Source organism: Belonocnema kinseyi, chromosome 2 (assembly GCF_010883055.1).
Source record: "Belonocnema kinseyi isolate 2016_QV_RU_SX_M_011 chromosome 2, B_treatae_v1, whole genome shotgun sequence".
NCBI classification, from domain to species: Eukaryota; Metazoa; Arthropoda; class Insecta; order Hymenoptera; family Cynipidae; genus Belonocnema; species Belonocnema kinseyi.
Genome location: NC_046658.1, coordinates 125,605,031 through 125,632,821, shown reverse-complemented (window position 1 = coordinate 125,632,821; position 27,791 = coordinate 125,605,031). Strand labels below are relative to the sequence as shown.

Below are 27,791 nucleotides of genomic sequence, written 5' to 3'. Positions count from 1 at the left end.
TTTCATTACAAATTCATATTTTATAGTTAGAAATTCGTTTTTTTTTTGCTTGAAAATTTAAAAATAATTTGATTGAAATTTTGTTTTCATTGAAAATTCAGCTATTTTGACATTCATCTTTTTGGTTTAAAAGTGCATCTCTTCCTGCAGAAATTTAACGTTTTTAGGTTAAAAATGCAACTGTGCCGGGTTAAAAATTAACCTGTACCAATCAAAAAATTTATTTTGCTGTTGAAATTTTACATTTTCGGGTTGAAAATTGAACTGTTTAGTAGAAAATTCGTAGCTTGGGTTTGAAAATTCAACAATTTAGTATAAGGTTTATCTATTTGGTTAAACATTATTATATTTTATTGTGTAATTGTCTTCTTTGTTGATAAATAAACTTTTTGGTTAAAAATCTAGTATTTAGCAGGAAATTCGCATTTCATGGTTAGATCCAACTGTTTGCTATTTTTTACTGAAATATTTTATTGTTCAGATATAAACTATTATATTTTTTCAGCTGAAGATTCATTATTTTAGCTGAAGATTGTTTTTTTTGCAGTTAAAAAGTAATTATTTTTTAAAGGAATCTGTTATACCATTAGAGATGGTGCTTTACCGACCGTAGACAACCCTCCAAACCATGAAGGCAGAACATCTATACAATATCTATCAAGTTAAGAATCTTCAATAACAGGAAACGCTTGACGTGTAATCAGATTAGATGGAAAATAATATTTCAAATTAAACTTAAAATTATTTGTTGAAAAAAATATTATTATTATTATTATTATTAATGTTATTTTCCACCTAGTCTGATTAGACGTTAGACGTTAAGACTGATTAGACAATTCCTTTAAAAAATAATTATTTGTACCATTAACATCTGGCTAAAAATTAGCGTTATTTTCTTGAATCAAGAGTTCTTATTCTGATCCCTCTTAATAGCTTAATTGGAAAAGCACCTGACCGGAAATCGGTAGTTTTGTGGTTAGTTTCCCAATGAAGTGAAGAAAGAGTAGGATATTTTTTGCAAGAAATAATTTTAAAAAGTAATTCTCTTAACTGAAAATTCAACTATTTGGTTGAAAATTAAACTCGTGATTGACTTTTCTTTTATTTATATTCTCGGGTTAAGAACGTAATCGTTTTATAGAAAATTCAAATATTTGGTACACAATTAAATTGCTTTGCAAAAAATTTGGTTATTTATTGAAAAAAAATATATATACACTAAAAATTAATCAAATTAAATTTGGACTGGCAACACGTCCACTGTTCAAAGTATTTGACTGCAAATTCATTTTTTTTTTTTTTGATAAATTGTTTTTTGGTAGAAAATTAATCTTTTTGGTTGAAAATTTGACTACGTGGTTAAAAATGTATGTACATATGCTGTTTAAAATGATTTTTTTTTTGTGAAGAATATTAATTTTTTGGTTAACTATAACTATTTTTTATATTTTTTTCATAAAATCTTTTTTTTATATAAACTACACCATTTTTCGTTGAAAATTCAACTCTTTAGTTAAAATTTTAACTACTTTCTTTAAAGTTAATTTTTATTTTAACTATTTTGTTGAAAATTCAAATAATTGATTGTAAAATAACTTTTTTGTTCAAAATTTGTATTCTCAGGTTAAAAATGTGTTTTTTTTAGCATTTTATAATATCAAAGATAAATTGTATTCATCAAATTTAAATAAAAAGCAAGAAAATTGGCACCACGATGACTGGGATTCGGGCTCTACCTCCACTCCTGCGTCTCCCCCTACTCACATAAAGTTCGGATCCGACATTCTCAATAATGCCGCGCGAAGGTTATACGAATTTATACTTTTACTCCTGAATGCGTCATTAATGCCAGCGCGGCACTATTAAGAAAGGACTTCAAAAATTTGTGCGCGCTCAAGAGCGCGACAGTGGTGCGGAATTCCCATTCCCAGAAAAATTATTCCCCACAATCTCGTTTGCGGCCTATTGAGAAGGTGGACTGTATAAGCCGAAAATTAACCAAATAAAATCTGGGCTAGCATCACATGCACTGTTCAAATTATTTAGTTAAAAAATGATGTAATGTGGTAAAAATTAATCTTTTTAATAGAAAATTAATCTTCTTCAATGAAAATTCAATTATTTGGTTAAAACTCTATGCATATTTTGTTGAAATTTCTTCTTTTTTGTTAAAAAAATCCTGGTGTAACATTCAACTATTTGGTTCAAAATGTATGTCTATTGTTAGTAATTCATCTTATTGGATAGAAAATTAATCTTCTGGGTTGAAAAGTCATCCTTTGGTTGAAGATTCTTCTGTGTGGTTCATCATTCAACTGTTCTGTTAAAAGCTGAAGTTTTTGACTTGATAAATTCAAAATTTGCAATGAAATTCTTCTTCTGTATTGACTTAGAAATACGACATGGTTAAAAACTTGTCTTTTTTACTTCAACAGTTTTTCTAGCCATCTCGCACAGTGGGGCAAAGAATCGTCCGTGGACAAGTTGATTTTGCAGAAGACAATTATTATCCGATTTTGACTTTTTTTAAAGCAAGATAGAAAATTTCGCATCAAACTGCCATGGCTGCATTCTAAATTTTTGTTTTGTTTGTTTATTTAATACCAAATATGACAAAAAATTTGACTTCTGAAGTATTCCGGTATAGAAAAATGCTTTGATTCAATCAAAAATTTCTAGAAAACTGAAAGAAAATATCCAAAAAAGATTTCCAATAGCAATGCAAATGTTAAAAAATTTATTGAATTTTTTATAAGAAAATAAGAAAATGAAAATCGGTTTCGTGGGGATTGGCGGCGATTCGCCACTTATTTCGCACTGAATTTGATCCAATTTATGGACAAAAAGAGTTTTTTTAAGTTAAATTAATAAAAGTTCATATATAATTTGTTATTTTAAAAGAAAATTTTTATTTTTTTGGATATCCGTATAAGGAATTTTTGTTAGAATAAATAAAGTTTTTTCTATGGTATCGATCATTTATTACGTGGACATAAAACCTAAGTATCATATTTGGTCACAAAGTAAAAGTTAATAATTGTTTAAACCACCTTAATTAACAAATGCACTATTTGGCTATTTGTGTAGGTACAAAATTGATTTTTTTGATGCAATTAAGTGTAAATAACTAACTTCTAAATTTTCAAGAATATTTTGATGACAGTAAACAATTTATCATTGCGAACAACAATTGTTTAAACAAATTATTATTCGATATATTTATAAATAAAGTACCGCTTTTCACAGAATTAACAGTCAGTTATTTAGCAATGATTTTTTGCTATGAATCGATAAAATTTGATAATTTTGTAACCAAACTTAATTAACAAATGCATTATTTGGCTATTTTCCAGCATTTAAACATGTTTTTTGTGTAATCAACTGTTAATAATACATTATAATAATATAATAAACATATTAATATCCTCACCTGTGAAATACTTGTAAAAATCTTATATACAGTGTATGGCTAAGTTCATTACATTGTTAATAAAAATCCCTACGATACCATTTTCATTCACTTACTTGTTTATAACAAATTCAATAACTTTTTTAAAATTTTCATTGCTACTGGATCTTTTTTGGACAGTTGCTTTCACTCTTCTAGGTATTTTTGATTGAAACAAAGCATTTTTTGAAACCGGTATACTTCAAAATTCAAAATTTTGTTTTTATTTTTATTATTAAACAAACAAAATTTTAAAAAGTGGCCATTGCAGTTCGATATGAATCCCACTGTGCCTCTTACTGGTTTTGCCCCTACTGCAATCGCAATTTACAGAATAAAATTATTCCTTGAAAAGTGCATAGCATCCTCGATAAAAATGACAATTATTTAATCAGACTGGATCCTAATTTTATGAAGAGTGAATTGATTGAGGCATAAGATGGAAGTTTATCTTGGACAAGCTAGATCTTGAATAATAAATAGCGAGCTCTTGAAGTTTGAAGGAACGATTTGCGATTCTTTCTAAAGTTTTTTCTCCTGCGTCAGGTGCACTCATAAAACCAGGAGGAGGAGCAGACTCAAGCTTAGAAGAAGACGAGGAGGAAAAAGAGGATCTACAAGTTTCTGAGCATCACAAATAAGAGGTCCTTACACTCTTGAGGCTTGGGGTGGAACTCGAGTCACTTGATATATACACACGTGCTCTTATGAACACATATGCCTCCATTTAAGAATTATTCCTATACTGGGTGACAAAAAAAAGAAGTTTCAGACGGCAGTAATTTAAGAAGCTGGGGCAACAACCGGAACTTCCAGCTGACTCTCTTCTATACCTTCATTTTTTTTTTCTTTGTGGAGAACAATTCAAAATTCAGGTAAGAGAGCGTCCACATATTAAGTGACTTTATTTTCAGTGATTTATTTCGGTGTCCCCCTAAAAAATATCATAGGATACTGAAGCTGACCATTCTCCTATTAGGAGGAGAATACTTCTAACAAGATTTTAAAGATTTTTTTCATTTCAAATAATTTACGTAATATAAATATTAATTTACAAGGAGAGAAATTTCGAGACATTAATTCACGTCACTACTCCTTGATGTTATGACGCTTTGGTACGAGAACTAAGATCTCAGAACCCATACTTTTAAAGCATAGGTCGTGAAGTATCAAATATTAAGCCACGCCCCTTTCTCTTTCAGGTCTCGAATTCTAGGCTTTTAGATCAGAGAGTCCGAGACTTTAAATCACGTAAAAATTGTAGCTCTAAAATCATGCGCTACTGTGAATTAATATCTTGACATTTCTCTCCGCATAGACAGCAAATTAACTTTCCTATTTTTCCTTTTTTTTTACTCAAATGTGAACTAAATTAATAGAACCCAATACGAAAATCCAAATATCCTTGGATAAGAGCTAAGTTTTCTGATTGAAAAGTCTACCATTATATTTTTGATTCGGAATTGATCTCGTTTGGTTAAAAATTTTACTGTTTGTTTGGAAATTTAATTATTTTGATAAAAATTCGTTTCATTCTTGGTTGAATTTCTTTTTTAACTGAAAATTTACCTATCCTATTTTCGGTTGAATGTTTATCTTTTTTAAATAATTCTTCTTCTTGAATGAATCATGAATGAATCAATTTTGTGTTCAGTAAAATGTAAATATTCCACCTTTGGTTGAAAACTGATATTTTAAACTGTAAATTTAGCTTTTTTGGTTGTAAATTCAAGTATTTCGTTGAAAACTCGTTTTTTTTTCTAGAAAATTATTTTTTGATTAAAAATTAATAGTTTGATTAAGGATTCAACTATTTTGTTAAAAATTAGTCTTTTTTGTTGAAAGCAACTGTATTCGATTTGTTTTCGTTTAAGATTTCTTAACTTAATTGAAAGATCAGCTAGTTGACCACAATTTTTTTTGTTTGTTGCAAAATTAGCTTTTTTGTGGAAAATTGTTCTTTTTGACTTGAAAATAAATATTTTGTAGAAAATTCATATTTGTGGTTCAAAATTAAACTACCTTCTTATAAAACTTAAATTATTTGAAAATTCATTTACTGTTTAGAAAATTAGTTGTTTTTTGTTTAATAATTCATTTTTTATATTAAAATGTAGCTATGCCATTTTTCTGTATTCTGTTAAAAATTCGTCTATTTGGGCAGAAACATAACTTTGATGAACATTCATCATTTTGGCTAAAAATTCAAATATTTTGTTCAAGATTCGTCCTTTTTAGTTAAATTAAAATCGTTGAAAATTAATTTCTGTAATTTTAAATTAATTTTTTATGCTGAAAATTTAACGATTGCATTTTTTGTTAAAAATTTATCTTTTATAATTCAAATTTAAACTATTTCGTTGAAATTTCATGTTTCTTAGTTGAAAATTTAATTTATTTTTGAAAATGATTCTTTTTTGGTTGAAAAATTTGATAAATACCATAAATACCGTCAAAATCCCTCGAAATTTTTTGAAACATGAGATCATTTAAACTTTCTTAAAAAATTTTAATCGCTTGAAATGCTCTATAATCCTACAAAATCCTCTAAAATCTCATGAAAAACCGTACAACACCTTGAAATCTTTATTATCTTTTAAAATTTCGTTAAAAATGTTTTGACCTTTTAAGAATTAATAAAATGAAAAATCTAATGAAATCCCTTAAGGTTTCATCCAAATTCTTTTTCTTCTTAAAGGTCCCTCGGAATTTGTTGAAAATCTCTAAAAATCCCTTGAAATAGTTTAAAATTCCGTAAATATTATCTTGAATTTGGTTATATCACTTAAAATTTATTTTAAAATTTGGAAAACACCTGAAGCCAGTTAAAACCCTTAAAAATCGCTGCTTGGAATCTGTTGAAATCTGTGTAATCTCTGGAAAATTTTAGACAATTTTAAATAGTAGTAGCCTTGGTGCACTTTTTTAAAAACAGCAGAAAAATAGTTGTATCGTTAAAAAAAAGTGTCAATATCAGCATGAATCCGCGGCCTGATATTCTCATGTTTCATTCAAAATTCATTATGAAAATTACGATTATTAAGCGAACATACTTTAAATGAGGAAAAATGGAATTGAAATTGATTTAAATGCCTCTTAAATAGAACCAACCAACACTTTTCTCTGAAATCATTTATAAGTATCTATCTATTCCAACTATTATATTTGAATAACTCTTACATATTAGAATATGGACTAAGTAAATTTGCGTGGGTGGCTATATGAACGGCGAGGCCTACGCCTTACAAAAGTTGAATAGTGTCTGAAAGTTTTTTCAGTCAATGACTTTATACTTTTAGAGAGTGGGTTCAAGATACAATTTCCATTTCTGATTCACTCTTTAAAAAGTGTTTACAGTTACTTCAATTTTCAAATGAATATTTGAAGAATGACCCTAGACCTAGAATGACTAGCTCAATTGTAAGTTTTTACTGTGGGGAAGGTGGATATTACAAATAACGCATGTGTTTAATTGTTATATTAATTTTCTACATGGAATGATTTATTTTTTATTGAAAAAATAGTTCTATAATGGAATTTATTTTTTTAAAACAGGTATCAGGAGAGAAATGTTGGCAGAACAGTTTTAGCGGAAACAGGTGGTAATGACTGGCAAAAATTACAGCTACCTTTGAAAGAGTTTAAATTTTCAATAGCTGAAGCATTTTTTAAAACTTCTGATATCATAAGTTGATTCTATAAGCGATATAAGTTCAATAAAATTAAATAAATCTTGTAGCATTATATCCTGGACACGACAGCGCCGTATGGTTTGACACATGCTTTGATTGATAAGAAGATACTTTATTAGTAAATAATTTGATGTTTATTTAGATTGTCTGTACTGGTCTAAAATCAATCATTTTTTAATGCTGATTTTTTTTTTAATTTGTGAAAAACTATACTCTAGCTCTGTAGGGATTCGAACCCAGGTCTTTTAGATTGCCGGTCAGATGCTATTACTCACTAAGCTACGGAAAGACCTAATTAAATTCTTCACATCCCCTAAAAGTTGAATTACGAAGTAATTCTTTATACTTGTAAAATGCTTTTTTCCTACATGAAAATGATATATTTTTTATGTTTTAAGGGCTTGAGCAATTAAAAATTAAAACTGTCTGAAACACAACAATTTTTATAGTAAAACTTTTCAAGTTGATTAACTGCAAATATACATAAACTAAAGATTCTAAAAAATCAACTACAATACTTAAATTGAACAATAATTGAATGTGAAATTTTTTAAGAATCAAGAATCGTAAATCCGAAAAAGATTTTAAATTAAAAAGTTTTAAATATTTTTAATCAGAAGCCCTAATAGTATAAGAACTGCAAACTTTAGATTGAAGCTTAATAAATTATTTTCGATTTTTAAATATTTTCAAATAAGTTACAATTCGTAGATTAGAAGACACTGAAGAATTTAAAATGTTTCAAATTAGACAAATTTATGATTGAAGATTTAACAAATTAATCTTTCAAAGTTAAGAAATATTTGACTGTTCATTAAGAACAGACATTTTGAAATTAAGTTTTTAAAAACAAATGATATTTAATTGTTCAAAAATGTTAAATTTGGTATAAATCACAATTTGACAATTATTAATTATAAGCGATTTGAAATAAAATCATTCAACTTTAAAAGATTTCAGTATATAACAAAATTTTATTACCACAATTCTAATTAAATTAATTTTCAATTTCAAATCGTTTCACTTAAAATGCTTAGGTCCGTTAAGCTGGCAGGACCACATTGCAAAAATGAACTGAAAACCTATAGGGAATTGCTTCTAATATATCAAAAATGTCATTTTGAAATTTTTTGGCACACTTAGTTAAATTTTGAATTTTTACAATTTAAAAATCTTTAATTTTTTGGGAAATGGATAAAATTATGTTTTTTACATTTTTTATAAATTAGAAGGGGGAGTTTTTTATTTTTTATTCTTTTATTTTATTTTAAAAAAGGGACCTGTTCAAAAGAGTTGTACTGAGTTGAAAAAAAGGAGATTTTAATAACATTTTTTTTCTCTGACTGCGAAGTGGGAATTTTTGTGTTTTAAACAATTTCATTGAGTTGACTATAGACAAGTTCTGCTTTTTAACATTTTCTTCGAGAGTTTTCTGAGCTTCAAAATGAAATTTTTTTATTTCAAAAATTCGAAAGATGTAATTTTCGTCTTTAATTTTTTTTCTGAATTAAAAAAGGTTTTTTTTTTGTTTTAAATGCTTCGATTTCAGAAAGGATTTTTAGCAGCATTTTAAAGACCACACTTCATTAAGAATATAAATAAATAAACAAAATATTTCTCGCATTAACTTAATTTGTGTAGAATCATTTACATTTGAAATGTTTAAGCAATCTGTAATTGCGAGCTTATACTGTGCGCATGCGTGTAACGGTAATTAATAATTTAATCAGTATATTTTTACTAATTGCCAGTAACGCAATTCTAGTTACAGCAATTGTACTGAAAATTAGGTATATATTTGACTCATTCAAATTTAGAGAGCAGTAATCGGGCATGCAGCTCAAAATGGAACAACCATAAATTAATTAAATATCAAATAATGGCATAGTTGAAAAATCTCATACTTTCTTATCCCTACTCCGCCTAAGTCCCCTTTCCTCCACTCCACCATTCACCCATCATTTCCCCAATTTTTTTATCTTCTACTTCTCCCTCTTTTTGCTTCCCCAAATAATACTTCCCCTCCCCTACTCAGCCTCATATCTAATAATTTCCCTTACTTCCCCTCACTTACGCACTCACCCCCTCATATTCGAACTACTTCCCTTCTCCACATTCCCTCAATTTTCTCTACTTTTCCTCTCCTCACTTACAACCCTCCTCATTCTCCCTACTTCCCCTCTCAAAATTCCACCAATTCTATCTGCTTCTCCTCCTCTCACGTACTTCCCCTCTCCTTTCCATTCTTCCCTACCCGTAATTACTCCTCACTTTCTCTACTTTCCCAAACATAATTTCCTTACTTCCCACCACTCACTCCCTCCCTTATTTCCCTTTCTTCACTTCCCATAATTTCCCCTCACTTGCCCTAAGTCACCTAATTCCCCTCCCCTTATTTCCTCAAACCCACACTTATAATACAAGTTAAAAGTGTAAAGCTTATTTTAATTTCTCATCAAAGATTTTTAATATAAACATGATACTTGCATGGAAATTAATTTTCGTTTCGCAACTTCGACTCCGAGCAGTTAAAATTAGATCTCGTCGACAATATGTGTTCAGTGGACCCTTTCCAACTCAGGTATTGCATGACATGCGGGACTTTTTAAGAAAGCGTGCGCGAAACAATGGAATAGAGCATGTTTCCTGCTATAGTGATTTAAGGGCAATTTTATACTTTGCATCCTCTCAGACCTCAATTGTACAATATTATTTTGCATTTAATTAATTGTTAAGGCTATTTGATTTTAGACTCTTTGGAAAGTCAGACAACCAAAATTCAAATTAAAAAAAGCCTACTCCTGAAATATTTTTCAGGGAACGCAGTAGTTCAGCAGTGAAAATGTAGCAAGAATAGCACATAAAAAAAAACAGAAGATAAACTTTACATCGATTTCGATGAAATATTCGCTACCACAAAAATTAACTTTACAGGATAAACTTTAACCAAATATCGCGAAATTATCTGAATAAAACTTGATCCCTCTGAGAAATTACCTGCAACAAATTTTATCATTACTTTATTCCATGAGGGAAACTTTTCTTCGAAAAAAGGGGAATTGATTCAAAACCAGCCCAATGAACAAAAATTATAAGAGACGACAAATTTGTATTGACTGTAAAACAAACATAAACAATTTTTTTTAAATTACGAAATTTTAAAATTAAAATATAACATTAATACGAAATTTTTTGATCTCATAGTATCTATAATCTGGAATAATAAAGAAAGAAAAACAAGGATAATATTTTTGACAATAATTGATGACTTGTTAAAAAAATACCGATATCCGAGGAAAACTCTAGCATAACCTGAAGTTTTTCAAAATTGTAAATTTAATTTTTAAATTTGAACAAAGTAATTTTTTAGTTTAAAATAACCGATTTCTGGTAAAAAACTTTAAGATGGCCTATTAATAATTAAATAGATATGTTATTAGAAACCCATTGAGATAAAATAACAAAAAATTATTTAAGATTGTAAATCCTCTCTTAAAATCACGAGCATAACCTAACATTGTTAAAAAAATGTGTGCCTTCAATGAAATTCAACGATATTTTTCATTAAAATTTCCAAATTTAAGGACTCGGAATAAGAAAATGAATAATAATGATAAACGGACAAATCTTGTGATTTATTAAATTAAAAATACCAATTTTTAAAGACAAGCACTAACATAAACTAAAATTGTTCAAAATTTTTATTTTTGAAGTCAAATCATTTTTATAGCAATAGCCAATTTCCTGTAAAAAACGCTAATATATCCTATTACTGTTTAAATATTGTAAGTGTTACTTAAAATCTATTAATGATCTTTTAAAAATAATAACCATTTTAGACGAAAAGAACTAACATAAAATAACCAAAAATGGAGATTATAAATGCTCTTTTACAAACGCAAACATAACCTAAAATTCTTCAATTGTTGTAGCTAGTATGAAATCTAATGACTTTTTTTATAAAAAGCACCGATTTTCAGTATAAAACGACAACAAAACCAAAAATTCTAAATTTTAATGATTTAAAGGTGGTAAGTTTTATTATTTTATATAAAAATCATTACTATCAATGTTATTTCAGAGACCAGGGTAATTAATTAATTTCTGATATTGAATTTTGCCGATTTTCAACATAAGATATCTAGAAAATATTGTTAAAATCTGATCAATTTTTATACATCTTTTTTTATTACTAATTTCCAGAGAAAAACACTCAAATAAAATACGTACAATATTTTCCATAATTCAGTAGATTGTTTTTCTATTTTTCTGCGCAAATCGTCGAAACGTTGGTTTCGTCTTTTTTCTTGGGATCGTGCTTTCTCTGAGCTATTTAGAATTTCTTTATTATAATGACCGAGAGTTTCCTGTAATATTCTCTACAAATTAATCGCATCCTAAAAGGAGCACAAAATGTAAAAAATTTTTAAATATAGAGATTATAGGGGATTGTGAGAATGATAACTGGATAAGAACCAAGAATAAATTTTTACAGGATGACCAAAATAAGCTTTAGGCGATAGGTTTTAAAGTAAAAGTTTTTTATAGAAAGATGTTAGCATATATCCTTCCAGCACTCTAAATTAAAGTTGAGAAAACATAAGGAAAAAATCTTCTCTGTGGGAGGAGAAAGGGAAAAAACAAAATAGTCAGTATTCCTTGATGTGTCAAAATTTCTAAAAAAATTCGAGACAGAATTGAAGAATTTTGTGAAAATGTACGCATGAAAAATGGATAAGAACCAAAATGAACCATATTTCTTTACTGTGTGATAGACAATTTATTTAAAATTATTGAAGTTTGTGGCCATTTTTTTAATGTTTCAGGGAATTCTAAAACATCTCTAAACATTTTTTTTCTGTGTTCGATATCGAAAAAAATTGTCCTGATCCAGCTGTCATTCTCATATTTTTTAATTAATTTTTTTAAGTGAAAAAAGACATTATTTTTAGATTATTTCTAACACCTATCGACAAATAGTATCATAAATTACTGATGGGACTCGTTAATAACAGAATTCCGAAAAAGTGATCCTTATCCAGTTGTCATTCTCATGACTTCATTTCTATTTTCTATATGTTCAAAAACAGAAATTATTGTTCAGAATCATTAGCTCCTACATATTTCAGATTCAACGTATGTACGGTATTTTTGCCTCCTAGTTTCTCGTACAACGCTAGTGAATCATCTTCCAGAATCTAGAATGCAGATATAGAGCTACCCACGAACCTTTTTTTCAAAGTTTTTGCTAGTTTCCGGGGTTTTTCATTTCATTTAATGTAGATAACTAGAAAGGATTTCTGATGAAGTGCGACCCGAGAGTAGAATATACATATAATGTTTAAAAGATAAGCCAACAGTTGGGTGCCAGCTGCAGACTTTGATAACTTTCTTTTGATAACAATAAAGAGATTCTTACGCAACATTCTGTTGCAATGCAACTTTATATAGTGGCATTTCATAAAGTCGTGTACTGAATAGAAATTGACGATCATTCTAAAATGTTGAGAGTACGTTCGGCAATTCAAATTAGTTCCTTATTTATGTACATTCTACAACGACTGGGAATAGCGTGAGCACACCTGGCTTTTAACAAGAAGCCGGCTCTAATTGCACGGACGGTCAGCTTCATAATTCACAGGTTTCCGACAACAGAATTTTCGTATAAATTGTTTATGTAATCAGAAACTTAGGAAAATAGGGAATAGAAAATTTAAAATTCTAAATTAATAATAATAATCTTCAAATTCATTCATTCACTTTGTCCACATTGAAGGGACTACTAAACCTGGACAAAATATTTTCTTCATTCAACAACATTGATACGTTCACCACATTTGATTTATTTCAAAAAAAATTTTGATTAAATCAACAATGTTTTTGTTTAATCAAGAAAAATATTCGGTTATCCTTATCAAAATAAGTGATCCGGAAATAGAATCGATTTGATAAAGTCTTTTGATACTTAGTAACTAAATAATCTACTTAATAATTTACGAGATATGACACAATTTCAAGCTAAAACACAATGTAAGTTGTGCTGGGTCCTTTGTGCTTAGATGAACTACAAATTTTTGTTAAATCAACCAAAATCTTGTCTTAAACAAGCAAAAACACTTATCTGATTTAACTACAATATTCTCCAGGATCGAGGACAATTTTTTCTTGCATAAACTAAAAGTTTTACTCAGATCAACCAACAGATAATCAACCAAATTTCACTAACCAACAAGTTTTCTTGTGTTAACCAGAATTTAGTTTGTTCAACCAAATCATGTTTTAGGTATAAATATTTCCACTCACTTATCGCGTAATATTGTCACTTGATTTTGTTTCTACCATATAGCTTGACAGTAGATCAGCGTAAGTCAGTTTAACATCTTTAAGAATTCATAAATAAATTCATAAAAAACATTTTCACCTGACTTCAGCTTCATTTAAAATTAATTTTTGTTGCAGTGTTGCCGAAGTATCTTAAAAAATTTTTTGCTGTGCACATTTTTGCTGTTAATAATAATTGGTACATTTAAAATTGCAAATGTATAAGATTCAATTAATTTTAAATCTCCAAAATTAAAAAAAAAAAATTAATTGCATAATTTTCTGTAATAGAAAAACTTAGGAGAAAGTACTTATTTTAGTAATGGCTACGGAATAAATTATACTGTTTAAAGTAATTGTTTAATGTTTATCCTAGAAAGTTTAGTGAAGTCATTTGTTGACGATTCTTAGTTATCATTAGAGCTGGAGAAAAGCAACGAAAAATAAGTATTTTGCAGGAAACTTATAATTTTTTAAATATTATTATTATTTTAAAGTCTTTGTTATGCTTTTAGTGCTTTAATCTTAAGTAAAATGAATGAAGCTTTGCAGCAAATTTTTTATCTATGCATCTTTAAAATTGAAGAATTAAAAATTGGAGATCGTTAAAATTGAATAACTTTCAATTGTAAATTTTTAAACTTGTAGAACTTTAAATTAGAAAATCTATAAAATTCAAGAGTTTATAATTTTATAATTTATAATTAAAAATTATGATTAAGAATTGAAAACTTGACTTTTTATTTACAAAATCCTCCAATTTAAAAAATTGGTATTTATTAATCATTACAATTAAAGATATTTGAATTGTAAATCTTCGAAATTGATACATTTCACAAAAAATTTTCCACATTAAAAAATTAAAATTTTAAAAATTTAAGATTTTAATAATATACTATTGAAAAATTTTCAATTGTAACTCTTCAAAATTGTAGAACCTTCAATCCTAAATTTATTTATACATATAATTAATATTTATGAGTAAATATTTGAAGATATTTAAATTTTTTCAATTTGCAGATAAAGATTATGCAACTTTTATGTTTTACAAGTAAAAATTCTGTAATTCTGATGCTTTACAATACAACTTTTTTTCGATTTAGAAGAAGATTTACACTTTTAATCTTCAAAATCATCAAAATTTAAGAATTTGCGTTCATACATCCTAAAAATTAAACAGTTTTCAACTGTAACTCTTGAAATTTTCCGAACTGTGAATTGTAAATCTTGGAAATTGTTGAGTTTTTAATTTTGATAGATTAAAATTTAAGCAAGTTTCAAGTTTTGCATTTAAAGGTTAGCTAATTATTCCAAATTTGACACCTTTTAAATAAAAATCTTGAAAAATTGAATGATTTGCAATTCTGTATATTCAAAATTCAAGCATTCTCAATTGTAACTCTTAAAAATTGCAGATATTTAAATTGCACTTTTTTTCTAAAGTGAAGATTTTTACATTTTGAAAATTTACTATTAACATGGTGTAATTTTGTTGATTTACTTTCGACATTTTTTCAATTACGAACAATTCAAATTAAAAATTTGTCTTGATTTGAAAAAAAAATTAAATTTAAGCTTTTTATTTATCCACCCTTAAAATATTAAAGAGTTTTCAATTTTAATCCCTCAAAATTGGAGAACTTTCCGTTGTAAATTTATTTATTTATCATTAAAAATTATGCAAATTTTAAGTTTTACAATGAAAAATTCTTTAATTTTGATGCGTTAAATTTTTAATTTCTTCAATTTTGAAGATTTAGAAATAAAAAATTGATTTTTGATTCTCAAAATCATCCAAATTTAAATTTTAAAACTTTAAAATTGAACACTTTTCAATTTTGGAAATTTACAATAAGAAACTATGCAAGTTTTAAGTTCTAAAATTGAAAATGCTGTCATTTTGATAATTAACATTCGAAATTTGTTCAACTTGGAAGATTTAGAGATAAAAACTTGTCTTTTGAGCTTTAAAATCATCAAAATTTAAGTATTTTTATGTATACACCCTTAAAATTAAAGTGTTTAAAATTGTAAGTCTTCGAAATTTATCTATTAAAAAAAAATTCAAAATTACATTATTTTAAACTAAACCCATTAAAATTTGAAGGATCTTCAATTGCAAATCTCCAAGATAAATCCATCTTCAGCACGGATCTGTGTCGAAAGTGGAAGACAGGAAGCAGTAGGACTCAGAATCCCAGGATGTCTTAACTTAAGAACATGTTATTACGATATAAAATCCCCAATTAACTTAATAATATTTGTCTTTGCTTCTATTGTCTTCTTGGATAAAATCTTATATTTAAGTAATTGTTAGAAATTATTTAAAAACAGACTAAAATTTAAATTAACTTAAAATGGTAAAAAAGCCAACGTAAATATTGTAATAGTTATATTAATTTATGATTGTTCTTTATATTTTATAGTGCTCTAAATTAAATCATATATTTTAATTTGACAATTAGTTAATCAAAACAGGAAACGTGTAATAAGTGCGTTATTTTTTCCAGTTGAATATAATTTTACATTATGAGTATTTCATACAATAGTGAGAAGAGTTCCTCGATCTAATAATCATTTGTCTTTTTTTTTATCAGCTGGAAACCAACTCTATATAGGGGTGAATGACTTGAAGGTATGAAAAATTCAATATTTATATTGTGATAGCTTCAATTTTCAGGGCAATTTTTGTATACCTGCACCAAGTTAAGAACGAGTTTTTCTTGTTTAAAAAAGATAAGTTGACTTGATTCACGACCTATTTGCTGATAGTCCTTCAGCTTTTCTCATTTTTGTACATATTCTGGAATTTAAGTCGTGGAGAATTAACCTCGAGAATCGTAAATGTGAACTACTTTTGACCGCTTTGGCCTATTCTTAGGAAAAAACTAGCGAATACAAAAGAGGCAGGAAACCAAGAGACGATTTAGAAACCCAATGCCAAAGCACAAAGATCACTAGCCGAGGTCGATGTATTTACGCGCAATTACATTTACAATTGGATCGAAACAATACTTTTATACCGCTATGTACGTATGCTCTCATTACTATTACCTCAATTTAAAAAATTTAAGCTGTGCAGTTCCTTGAAAATAGTTATTAGAATTAATTGGAATTGCGAAACATTTCTAGCAGAAATTACGTTCAGCTTGAGAGAGAAGTAAAAACATTCAAGTTATGTATTTAACTTTAATCTTTTAATTTCGTCGTTAATATTTTATTCTCATTTTACGTAAATGGCAAAAAAAATTCCTGAAATGCTGTATATTTATTTTTAAAAATAAAAAATCTATCACAATCCTTATTAAACATAGTTGATACAAAATCCCAATTTCAAATTCCCTGCCTTCCCCCTGACCAATTCACATTTCCCCTGATTTTTCTCAATTTTTTTTTTCAAAAATGGAATGATTAAATTTGCAGACAAAACAATTTTCAACGAGTCATAAATCTTCGATCAAAGAAAAATTAGTTATCAGCTAAAAGTGTAATAATTGATATTTCCACACAAAAATATTTTAATTATCAATCAAAAACCGTTGAATTGAACCAAACAATACGAATTTTCTACAAAACAGTTTAATTATTCCTCAAAAAATACAGGCTAATATTCAAACCAAAAAGAGAAATTTAGAATAAAAGAGTTGAGTTTTCAACAAGAAAATATGAAACTTCAAGAAAAAAGTTGAATCTCTAGCACAAAAATATAAATTTTCTACCAAAATAAATAAGATATTAAACCCAAAAATACACGAGTTTTCAACATAAAAAATTAATTTTTAACTAAAAAAGATTTATTTCCAATAAAAAATGTAATAGTTCCCTTTCCAGTATAAAACATTAATCTTCAAATAAGAAAAAAAATTTTAATTTCAACCAAAGAAATGAAATTTGAATAAAATGACGAATCTTTAATACCAAAAGGAATTTTCTATTAAAAAACAAAAATAAATTATCAACAAAATACATGAATTTTCAACTAAAAAACACTTTTAAGAGAAATGCAATAGTTTCATTTTCAGTTAAAAAAATTAATTTATGACTAAAAAAACCATTTTTCAACTATAAAGTTGAATCTTCATGCAAAAAAATTATTTTTTAACTAAATGATTGAATTTACAACCCAAAAGATGAATTTTCTACCAAGAGACAAATTTTCAACAAAATACATAAATTTTAAAATAAAATGATTAATTTTTAACGAAAAATAAAACAGTTCAATTTTATGTTAGAAAAATACGAATTTTCAACTAAGAAGTGAAATTTTCATCTAAAGAGATGCATTTTTAACAAAACGTAGAATAGTTCAATTTTCACTGATAAAAAGTCATTGTCCGCCACATGAAATCATTTTTCAATGAAATAGCTAAATTTTCAACCAAGAAGATTAAATTTCGATTGAAAAGATAAATACTCCACGTAAGATAGAATAGTTACATTTTCAGTGACATTTAAGGAATGAATTTTTTAACAAAATAGTTAAATTTTTAAACAAAAGGATTAAATTTCAATCAAAAGGAAAAATTTTCCACAAAAAATAGAATATTGACATTTTCAGTCAAATATAAGAAATTAATTTTTTAAGAAAATAAATGAATTTTCATTTAAAAAAAAAAACAAATTATTAATAAAATCACTTTTGAAATAAATAGTTAAATTTTCAAACAAAAGCATTAAATTTCAATCAAAAAGAACAAATTTCCACAAAAAATAGAATAGTTAAATTTTTAGCTAAAGTAATGAATTTTTAACTGAAATTATGAAACGTTAATCCAAAAATAAAATAATGTTTAACCAAATTGTTGAATTTTCAACCCAAAAAATTTATTTTCTATCAAAAAGACAAATTTGTAACAAAATACATGAATTTTCAACTAAAAATATCTAACCAAAATTATAATATTAAAATTTCCACCAAAGAAATGAATTTTTAAGCAAAAAGATGGTGTTTCAACTAGTGTGATTACTTAATGCGCAGTTAAAAATATTTATTTTCAATAAAAAACAATAATTTTTAACCGAAAAAATTAAATGTTAACCAACTAGTTAAGTTTTCAGCCATGAAGATTAATTTACCATAAAAAAGATTAATTTTTTAACAGAATATATAAATTTTCAATCAAATATTTGAATTTACGGAATTTGCAACCTAGTAGTTAACTTTTCAACCGAAGAAATTAATTTTCAACCAAAAAGATGAATTATAAACCAAGAAGATAAAAAGCCTACCATAAAAAAACTAATTTTTCATAAAACAAAGGAATTTTCCAATCAAACAGTTGAGTTTTCAAACTAAAAATGTTCAATTTTCAGCCAAACATGGAGCATTTAGATTTTCACTAAAAAAATTAATTAAAAAAATAGGTTATTGAAATAAAGAAAAAATAGAAACGTATTCTGCGGGTGTCTGGAGAAAAAATGGTGTTATTTAATTACTATAAAATTTGGATACTCAACTTTTGCTAATTTCCAAATTTTTTCTTAGCTCGAGAGTTTGAATCCCTAAAATCAAAAGCAGTACAGAAATTAATAAAATATTATATTATTTATTTCTTTTTATTCTGCTTAGGTGCCTTATTGGATGTTGCTTCGTGAATAATATTTTAATTGCTTTTACTTTCTACAACGAAGATTACATCATGATAGTCATAAAGCAGAAAATTCTCAGGGGATATGGCAATTTTCCAACAATGCGAGTCGTTTACGATGGAAAGATGGACGGTTGAAGTACATTTGTCTCATTGTAGATTGCAAATTTTCGAATAAAATCTTACAACGAAAATGGGAAGACACCGAAAATCGGTGCGTGCATTATGGGGAATTGAACCAAAATTCGGTTAGCATGGCACAAATATTTGCAGTCAATCTAGAATATCTAGATACTTCGTAATCACTATTTTCATTGTCTAAAAATATTAAAAACCATATCAAATTATATCTAAGACTGCAAATATATTCCCCGGTAAACACAATTTAAAAGTTTGTGTCAAAAGTTTAATCAAACAAGAAAAGTGAATCATTATTGTATAAGTAAGAAATTGAAATGTTAAAAAATATTATTTTAAAGGCATACATTGTTTACTAAATATAATCATCACAGCTTATCTGAATTCTTCTTGAACATAAAACGTTATCTTTATTGAAGGGATTATTAGAGTTTAATGATTAAAAATCGTTCTTCAGTCTTATTGTACCCAGAACAATATCATCAGAATGGTAAAAACATAGATCTTAAACAAATATACGTATCGCCTTTCGTAATCCTTTGATGAAATCATAAAAACATTTCATTCATCACTTATGGTATATATTCATTTAGTCTTAAGAATAATATATACCAATGTGAATACGTTAAAGCTAAAGAACGTTAGCAGAGAAGCAGATTACGAAGTAACATATTGAACTCTTTTTAAATAATCATTAAGGTGAAAAAAGAATTTTTCCGAAATGAATTTCAAAATTCTTGCACTATTTCTGTTCCTTTACATGATTACGAGAGCAGAAAGCGCTGCATCAAAAAATAATAAAAAATCAGGTTAGTTATAATAGTTTAAATAATTTTTTAAATTACGATTTATAGTTATATATTATTCATCTTTTGAAAGAATTGTAGCCAAATATTTTCTTTACTAATCAATAATTATTTATAGAGTATTAAAATATTTTTAAAACGGTTTCATTCTAAGAAACAATGACAGATTTCTTTTTACTTGAAAGACAATTTTTGAAAGAGATCTAACTTATCATATCATTTTATACATAAATAAATACATTTAATGTGAATTTTATGAATGAAATATTTTTTCAGCAGCTTGTCAACAACCATTGTTATCCAATCCATCATGTATTAACCCTGATTCTTACTTCTGGGCGTATGATAAAAGTTTAAAAAAATGTGTTAAAGTTTTAATTTGTGACAACAATGCTCCAAATGCAAACAATTTTCCGAAAGAGAAAGAATGCACAAAACTGTGCGTGATAGGACAACATTAAGTAATTTGTGCTATCGAGAAATATTATGATTTATTATAATATCATCAACGTATTGTAAATTCTATAATATGTATAGAATTTACGTTATTGCATGTAACCATGTTCAAATAAATGTAATACAACATTAAAACTGTACATTAATCTGCATATAATATTCTATTATTAAATTTTCTATTTCAAGAACGCCTAATTTTTTGAATTATAAAAATTTTAAGCTATATAAAGACTTACAAAAATCAAAGTTTTAAGCAATGGAGCAATTTACCATTTATTTTTGTAATAATGTTAATTGTAAGTTTGCGGTTTATATTAACTTCTGTAATTTTTCAAGAATGAGTCATTTGCTTTCTTCTTATCGCACTATACATATTTATTATTTACAAAACGAATTTTTTCCGCGTAGTTTATAAGCCGTCTTTCTCAATAATGTACCCACCAATAAAATTGATTGGATCTTAATTTTTCGAAAGTGCAGTCCCATTCGATGGTACCTACAGATTTCATAGCGCATCATTTTCGCAAAATATGAGGAAAGGGAAATTGGCACCAAAAAAAACTAATTTTCTAAGTCCTGTTAGTGTTCCTAACTGTATTTTTTAGATATTTTAACCAATATTTAATGGTCGCTAAAGTTGTTTTATGGCCGATATGCAACTTTAATGAGTTAATCAGTTTGATTTTTTTATAGTCAATTTTATGGTGAATTTCATAGGCCCTAATTCAACTACATAATTATTTTTGATACATTAACCAATTTTTTAAATCAATAAAATCGCTCAAATCCGGAAAACAGTAAGGGATCGACTTAAACAAAATTAATATTTAAAAATAAATTACGCATATGAATATAATTAAATACCTAAAAACTAATTGATCTAATAAGAAATTGAAAAATTAAATTATTATTAATTTCATTAAATTAAAAATTAATAAATTGAACCAATATGAAACTGAAGTTTATCACAAAAGTTATGCTCTATGGAATTTAACACCTATTCAGAATTTTTTTCTCTGACCATAAATTCGAATTTTTTAAAGAAAAAAAAAACATTTTCAAAAAACTACCAATGCTTCCGTCTTAATTCAATTAGAGGAATTTAAAAGTATATTACCGAAATTTAAAAATTGGATTCTTGTTTTTTTTTATTAATATACAAGAATTTCATAGAAAAATTTTAAACTATATAAAATAAAAATTATAAGCTCATTAAAATCTCATACCGGTCATAAAAACAACTTTAGCCACATCTAAATATTTTTTCAAAAATTTGACAAAATAGAGAATATAACATTCTCACTTTAAGAAAGAATTTTCCTCTTCAAGGTGTTTGAAAATTAAAAAAACATCGGGATTTGGCACTGTGAGTATAATAAAATATAGCAAATGTCTTCAAAATAGGGGGGAATGAGAATAATTCATTGAAGTTCAAGAATATTCATAAAATATTTCATAAGAATTTTATTGAATTTAGAATCATTTAAGGGAATTCAAAAGTATTTGATGAAATTCCAAATAATTCAAAGTGAGTTTAAAAGACTTCAGGCTGAATTAAAAAAAAAGTTTAAAAAAACCCATTGATAGAGTAGAATTGAGTGAATTTAGAAAAATCCAAGCGAATAACAAAATGCATGGCCAATTCAAAAAATTGGAAAGAATTGAAAAGAATTCAGAGCAGTACTCAACGAAATCAAAATGAATATAAATTTTTTTTAAATCCAAAATGTTCCATTGATTCCAGTAAAAAAGGAACGAATTTAGGAGAATTTACGAAAAATCGATGAAATTCATATGATATCAAGCCAAATTAAAAATAATTCAAGCGAATAGAACAAAATTTTTCAATCCAAAAAAATTCCATTGAATTCAGATAAATGAGAGTGAACATAATTAATGAATAATATTCTGCTAAAATCTCCATAAGAAATCAAGTTGGATTTAAAAGTCTTCAGAGTCAATTAAAAAAAAAAAAGATCTGTTGAATTGGAATAATTCAGGGTGAATGCTAAAAATTTAAAGAAATTCAACAAATTAAACAAAAAACTTACTATAATGAATTTATCTTTAAAAAGTCACTAAAAATAAGCTGAAAAAAAGTGTCAAAAGAAAAGCTGAGAATGAAAGTATACGACTTCCACGTTCTTGATACTAAAGAAGAAAGCCTTGGGAAACCCGGAACTCTTAAATTCCTACGTATGAAAGAAATTATGATGTTCCTATTTTGTTCACAATAAGAGAAACAAAGGGACGGAAATGAAAAATTAAAATTCCTCTTTCAGTGAAACTCCTACAAGTCTTTAACCTCCACAATTACAAAACATAAACATATTTAAAATAATAGGTGTTGAGAGTGGCCTCTCAATTCTCAAAACAAAAATCAAATAACGAATAAAACAAATCCAGGTTTTATTGAAATCTAAAAAGTGTTTTTGGAATTATTACTTCGCTTTTTTTTTAATTATCAATTGCTTCTAAAGAACAAGCAGACAAATATTTCATTCGTTTTTCGAGTCAGAACATTTTTTAATTTATAAGCGTGTTTCAAACTGAATGACTGATTGGAGCAACGAATGCTGAATGAAATAGTAGTAGTGCTCTGACGAGATGCAGTTAATTAGAGTAAAAAACATTCGATATGCTCCGTCGTTAATTGAAGCTAATTGGCGCTGTGAATTAAGCGCTTTGAGCCACCTGAAAAACAATTTAATTATTTTCATCAAAAACTTCGAGACTAAAAATATTATTACAGTGAGAAAAAGCATGTTGATTAAAGATAAACAGCCTTTTAGGAGCTGAGACAACATAACCAAGCTGTACTTCAAAATATGTTTGTTCATAACAGAAAATTACAAATGCTCTCTGTTACAAATGATAGCTTACAAGAAAAAATAATTTCAGTAAGACGAAACATCGAATTTTCTTCGCAATCATAGAAATGGCTTTTTATTGATATTTTGATAATTTTTTATTGTGTTATTGGTTTAAGTTATATTATACGTTAGAAAAATCTAGTGAAGGTCAGTTGAAAGCATCGTCACCTGATTCTTTTTGAGATTGTTTCATAATATCATCGACACATTTTTGTGAGCTGATAAGAGAAATAATAAGTCATACGAAAGCGAAAGACTGAAAACTATGTACTTAGAAAATAATATCCCTTGCAAAGGTTCTAGGGAAAAAACTTCGAAGTAACAAAATATAGCGTACAGACAAGTACAAAATTACTCAATTTTGAAATTGATTTATGAAATTGATATAAAAAGTTCCATTGATAATTGAAACAAATTTTGTAAGAAAGACTTAAGCGATTAATAATACGAAAAATAGTTAAGGCCATGTAAATTGATTAAACTGTTCTTATTTGCACATTTCTGTTATTCCTTCAGCTTTTCATTAAATTTTTAAAAAATGTCTAACTAAAAAAGAATGTATTATTTTTTGTTAAATTATGCAACGGAGTCTTCAAAGAATAGAATAAGCTTTCACAAATTAGAACTGAATGGAAAATAAGACTTCTTACTAAAGCAGAAGAAAAAACACAAATATGCAAATGACTATATTTAAATAAAAAATTAGGAACTCAACTATTTTTTTATTAATTACGGTTTCTCTTCTATATTTTTTTACGATTTTAAGAATCAAAATAATATTACCAATGGTGTAATTTAAAAAAAAAAGCTTATTTTTAATTGAAAATTTTAAAAAATTACAAGAAACATTTATTTTGACAATGTTTATTGTAAATGAATATCTTCTTATTAGCACTTCTTAAGAATTTGTCAACAATTGTTAAGTTTCAATAAACGATTTTTTATTTGCTCAGGAAAGACATTCTTTACAACTCTACTGCTTCCAATTTTGAAAATAAATTGTCTTATGGCTTTAATCGATAAAACAATTGTTTGAAAGGAAAATTGTTTTTAAAGAATAATTATATTTTATGATTGTTTAATTACTTTAAAAATTGGGTACAGTAGAGCTGTATGGAATTTTTTCCCCGATCAAATAATCCTAGATTAATATCGAAATTCGATCAACTATTGTTAAAATAACTATTTTTAGTAGTTTAAAACCCTTTTTTGTCACAAAAAATTAATCAAAACTGAATTGCAAATTAAAGCATTTAACGTGGAACTCTTGAATTTTCAACTGGTAAAAATAAATAAAATTTTTTTTTAATTCAAAAATGTTTTATTCAAATGTTCATTAATTTACACTTATAAAATGGAAGCTATTGTACTTTACAATTAAACAATTTTAAATTAAATTCAGTTAAACTGTGAAATTGTACATTTAACTTTCATAAATTGTAGAACTCACCATGTAAAATTCAGTTCAAAAAATATAAATTTACGTTATCATTTTCAATGCTCTAAATTAAAGAATGAATTAATTAAAAAATGATCAAAATTATATAATTTTAACCAATTTTAATCTAGAAATATTAAAAATTGAACGAGTAAATTTTTTTAAAGTATCACTTTTTAAATTAGGATTTAAATTATTTTTATTTAAAGTAGTTTTTTAAATAAATGATTATTGTTAAATTGTTATTTATACATCGAAATTTTTTAAAATAATCTCTTAACGTTATTTTTTATGATAAAAAATATGTTTAATTTTTCCCAGGAATATCAAAAAAGCTTTTTCATTATCTAAGTTTGAAATGTTTTAAAATCCTATGAAAACCTAAATATCTTTTAAAATATATTTTTTTCCTAAATTTAAAAAAAATCCTGCAAAATGAAAAAAGTGCTCGTAAATCTTTAGATTCTTTTTTGACACTTTTGGAAATCTTTTGAAAAAATTAATTTTTTAGAATAAAAATCATGTTCAATCTTCATAAAAATCGTTAAAATGTTTGGTTCAGAATCTGCAAAAATCTACGCTTGTTGTCTTTATTAATACTTACTCATCTTTTCTAGGTAAATAATTATTCGACTTTTTTTTATGCATCGGAATTAAATAATTTCACTTACAAATTAAACTTTTTTTAAATAAAAAAATTTTAGGCTTTCTGTGACAAATATTCAGTTTCAAAATTTTTAGTTTTCAATATTAAATTTATAAATACTCGTTTTAAAGAGAACAGTAAAATATTGTTACATATTAAATAATTGTATTTTTTTCTTAATTAACAAATTTCAAATCGAATGAGTTTAAAATGGAATTTTTTAGTTTGAAACAATATATGAAATTTAATAAAAGCGTGTAATTATAAATTTATAAATTTGAGGTTATTTCAAAATTGAAAATAGTTTATAAAATTTCTATCAATATTTAACGTTAGAATACGTAAATTCAAAAATTTTGAATTCAAAGCCTTATAATATTTAACTCTTCAAATTTGCAATTTAAATTTCTTTACATTAAAAATATCGGCTTAAAAACGAAAATAAAATATTTCTAAAATAAAATATTTGAGAATAATGCTTGGTAAACTGAATGAAATCACAATTTAAAAAAAAAAATTGAACTGAACATTAAAAACACACTTAAAATCAAATTAATTTTAAATTTGTAAATAATTTCTAAAAAAAAAGTTTAGATTTTGATGTTTCAAGTGATTGGACAGACTTTTGTTATAGAAATTTGTGAAATTTCCAATAAAAAAATTAATTTATTGCCATTTCCCAGTTTCCCATTCGCCCTGATGCAGATTTTTTTTCAATTTTAAAACGAACTGGAATTTAAAAATAATTGAAATTTAAAACCTTTGACTGTAAACTTTCAAATGTTTTACTAACTGCAATCATAATTTTGTGATCTTTAACAATGGGCTATTTTTCTGTTGAGTCATTAAAACAATATTTTAAAAAATCAAAACAATTATTCTCCTTTAAAAAAATGTGTTCTCTAAAATAAATTTCGGAGTAAGACCAGAAATCCCGAATTCCAAATAGTGTTGAATGAATATAAAACAATAATTATTAACAGCAGAAAATTCAAGAACAAAATTCGCTAAACTCAATATCTGAGGTCAGAGTTTGTCGCCAAATTCTTTATTTCCCTACTGCAAAAAAACCGTTTCAGCCTGAAATTAATTTCGCAATAAAATCTTATATGGTTAAATTATAGAATAGCTGGTACCCCCCTTTATTGTCTGGAAAATTATTTTTTTTCAAAATCAAACTATTGGAACATGAAATTGAAGTAAATCCGAAGCAATTTGTTAAAATTTTCGACCCTTAAATTCTTAGAATACTGTGGAAAAATAGAAATTCCTTTCTGTAAATACCCTGTCCCAAAAATTGAAGAGTTCACTCGAAAAAAGAAAAAAAAACGTCATTCAAAATTGGAGCATTCTGAGTAGTTTGTGGTGAAATGGAGAAAATTGGGAAGGGTAGAATTGCGAGTTAAATATCTTGATCTGGAGAAAAAACACTTACCAAAAGGACGCTGTTGCGAGGTGCTCACGAAACTCCTTTGTATCCAGGGCAGTAAAATTGAGTAAAATTCCTCGTGACGAAACACAATGTTCTGGAAATCCAGAAACGAGTGACACATTCACAAACACCTTTCACTGCACACCGAACGAATGAATTTTCGCACAGAATCACCCACACCTTCAGATAAGGTGGTTTTTTAAGAGAAAAAATCGCGGAAATCACATGGGGCACAATCGGACATCAACTCACGTCGAAGATCATAGACCAGCTGTGAGCTCTGTTTGGCTCTGTGTTTTCACTGCGGATTTCGGCCGGCTGCGCGCATACGACTGCTGCGCCATCTGCGACCCTTTGAATAAAGCGAGGGCTTTTTAAACTCGAAGAGTCGACCAAGTTATCATTTACCGACTGAGTATTTTTCTAAGGTGGCAGCAAAGATATTTTACCTAGATGCGGCAAGGGTCTAGTTAGGCCACATGTCACGAGAGGGGCGCTATCGGTGATTTTGTGGCTTCGTTTTTTTCCGGTACTTCTCGGCTAAATTCGGCAATGCCGCTACATTTAAACGGATTATTTTGACCACATGCCACGAGACGGCGCAATAAACTCTGCTTTGTTCGAGCGGGAATTTGAAATTTTTTAATTATTATGGATTATGGATTTATTCTCCCCGACTAAAAGTCATTTTTCTTTATTTGAACATATTCTTAGTATATGTAATTTATTTGTATTACTTAAAAAATTAGAAGATTGTGTTATAGAAATTAAGAATGAACAAGTCACTGAAAAGATGATAAAGATAATTAGGTATAAAATCTAGATCTAGAAAGAATGGGATAAACTTACCATTGTACAGTATGTCAAGTTAAAGCGTGGGTGGCTTTACTCGCAGTCGGTAAGGTGTATCGACATGATTTTGGTGTCAAAATATTAAGAAGAGCTCCCTCTTT

At 26.8% G+C, this 27,791-nt stretch overlaps 1 protein-coding gene across 2 annotated transcripts in view; it reads right to left on the bottom strand.

Moving 5' to 3' along the window:
- LOC117168338 (solute carrier organic anion transporter family member 5A1) overlaps window positions 1-26,940 on the bottom strand; it is a 271,076-nt gene extending 244,136 nt beyond the window's left edge. For both annotated transcript variants that reach the window (XM_033353917.1, XM_033353918.1), the window contains exon 1: window positions 26,842-26,940. The gene's annotated coding sequence lies outside the window, so the exon portion shown is untranslated. The remainder of the gene's footprint in view (window positions 1-26,841) is intronic.
- Window positions 26,941-27,791: the final 851 nt, after the last annotated feature.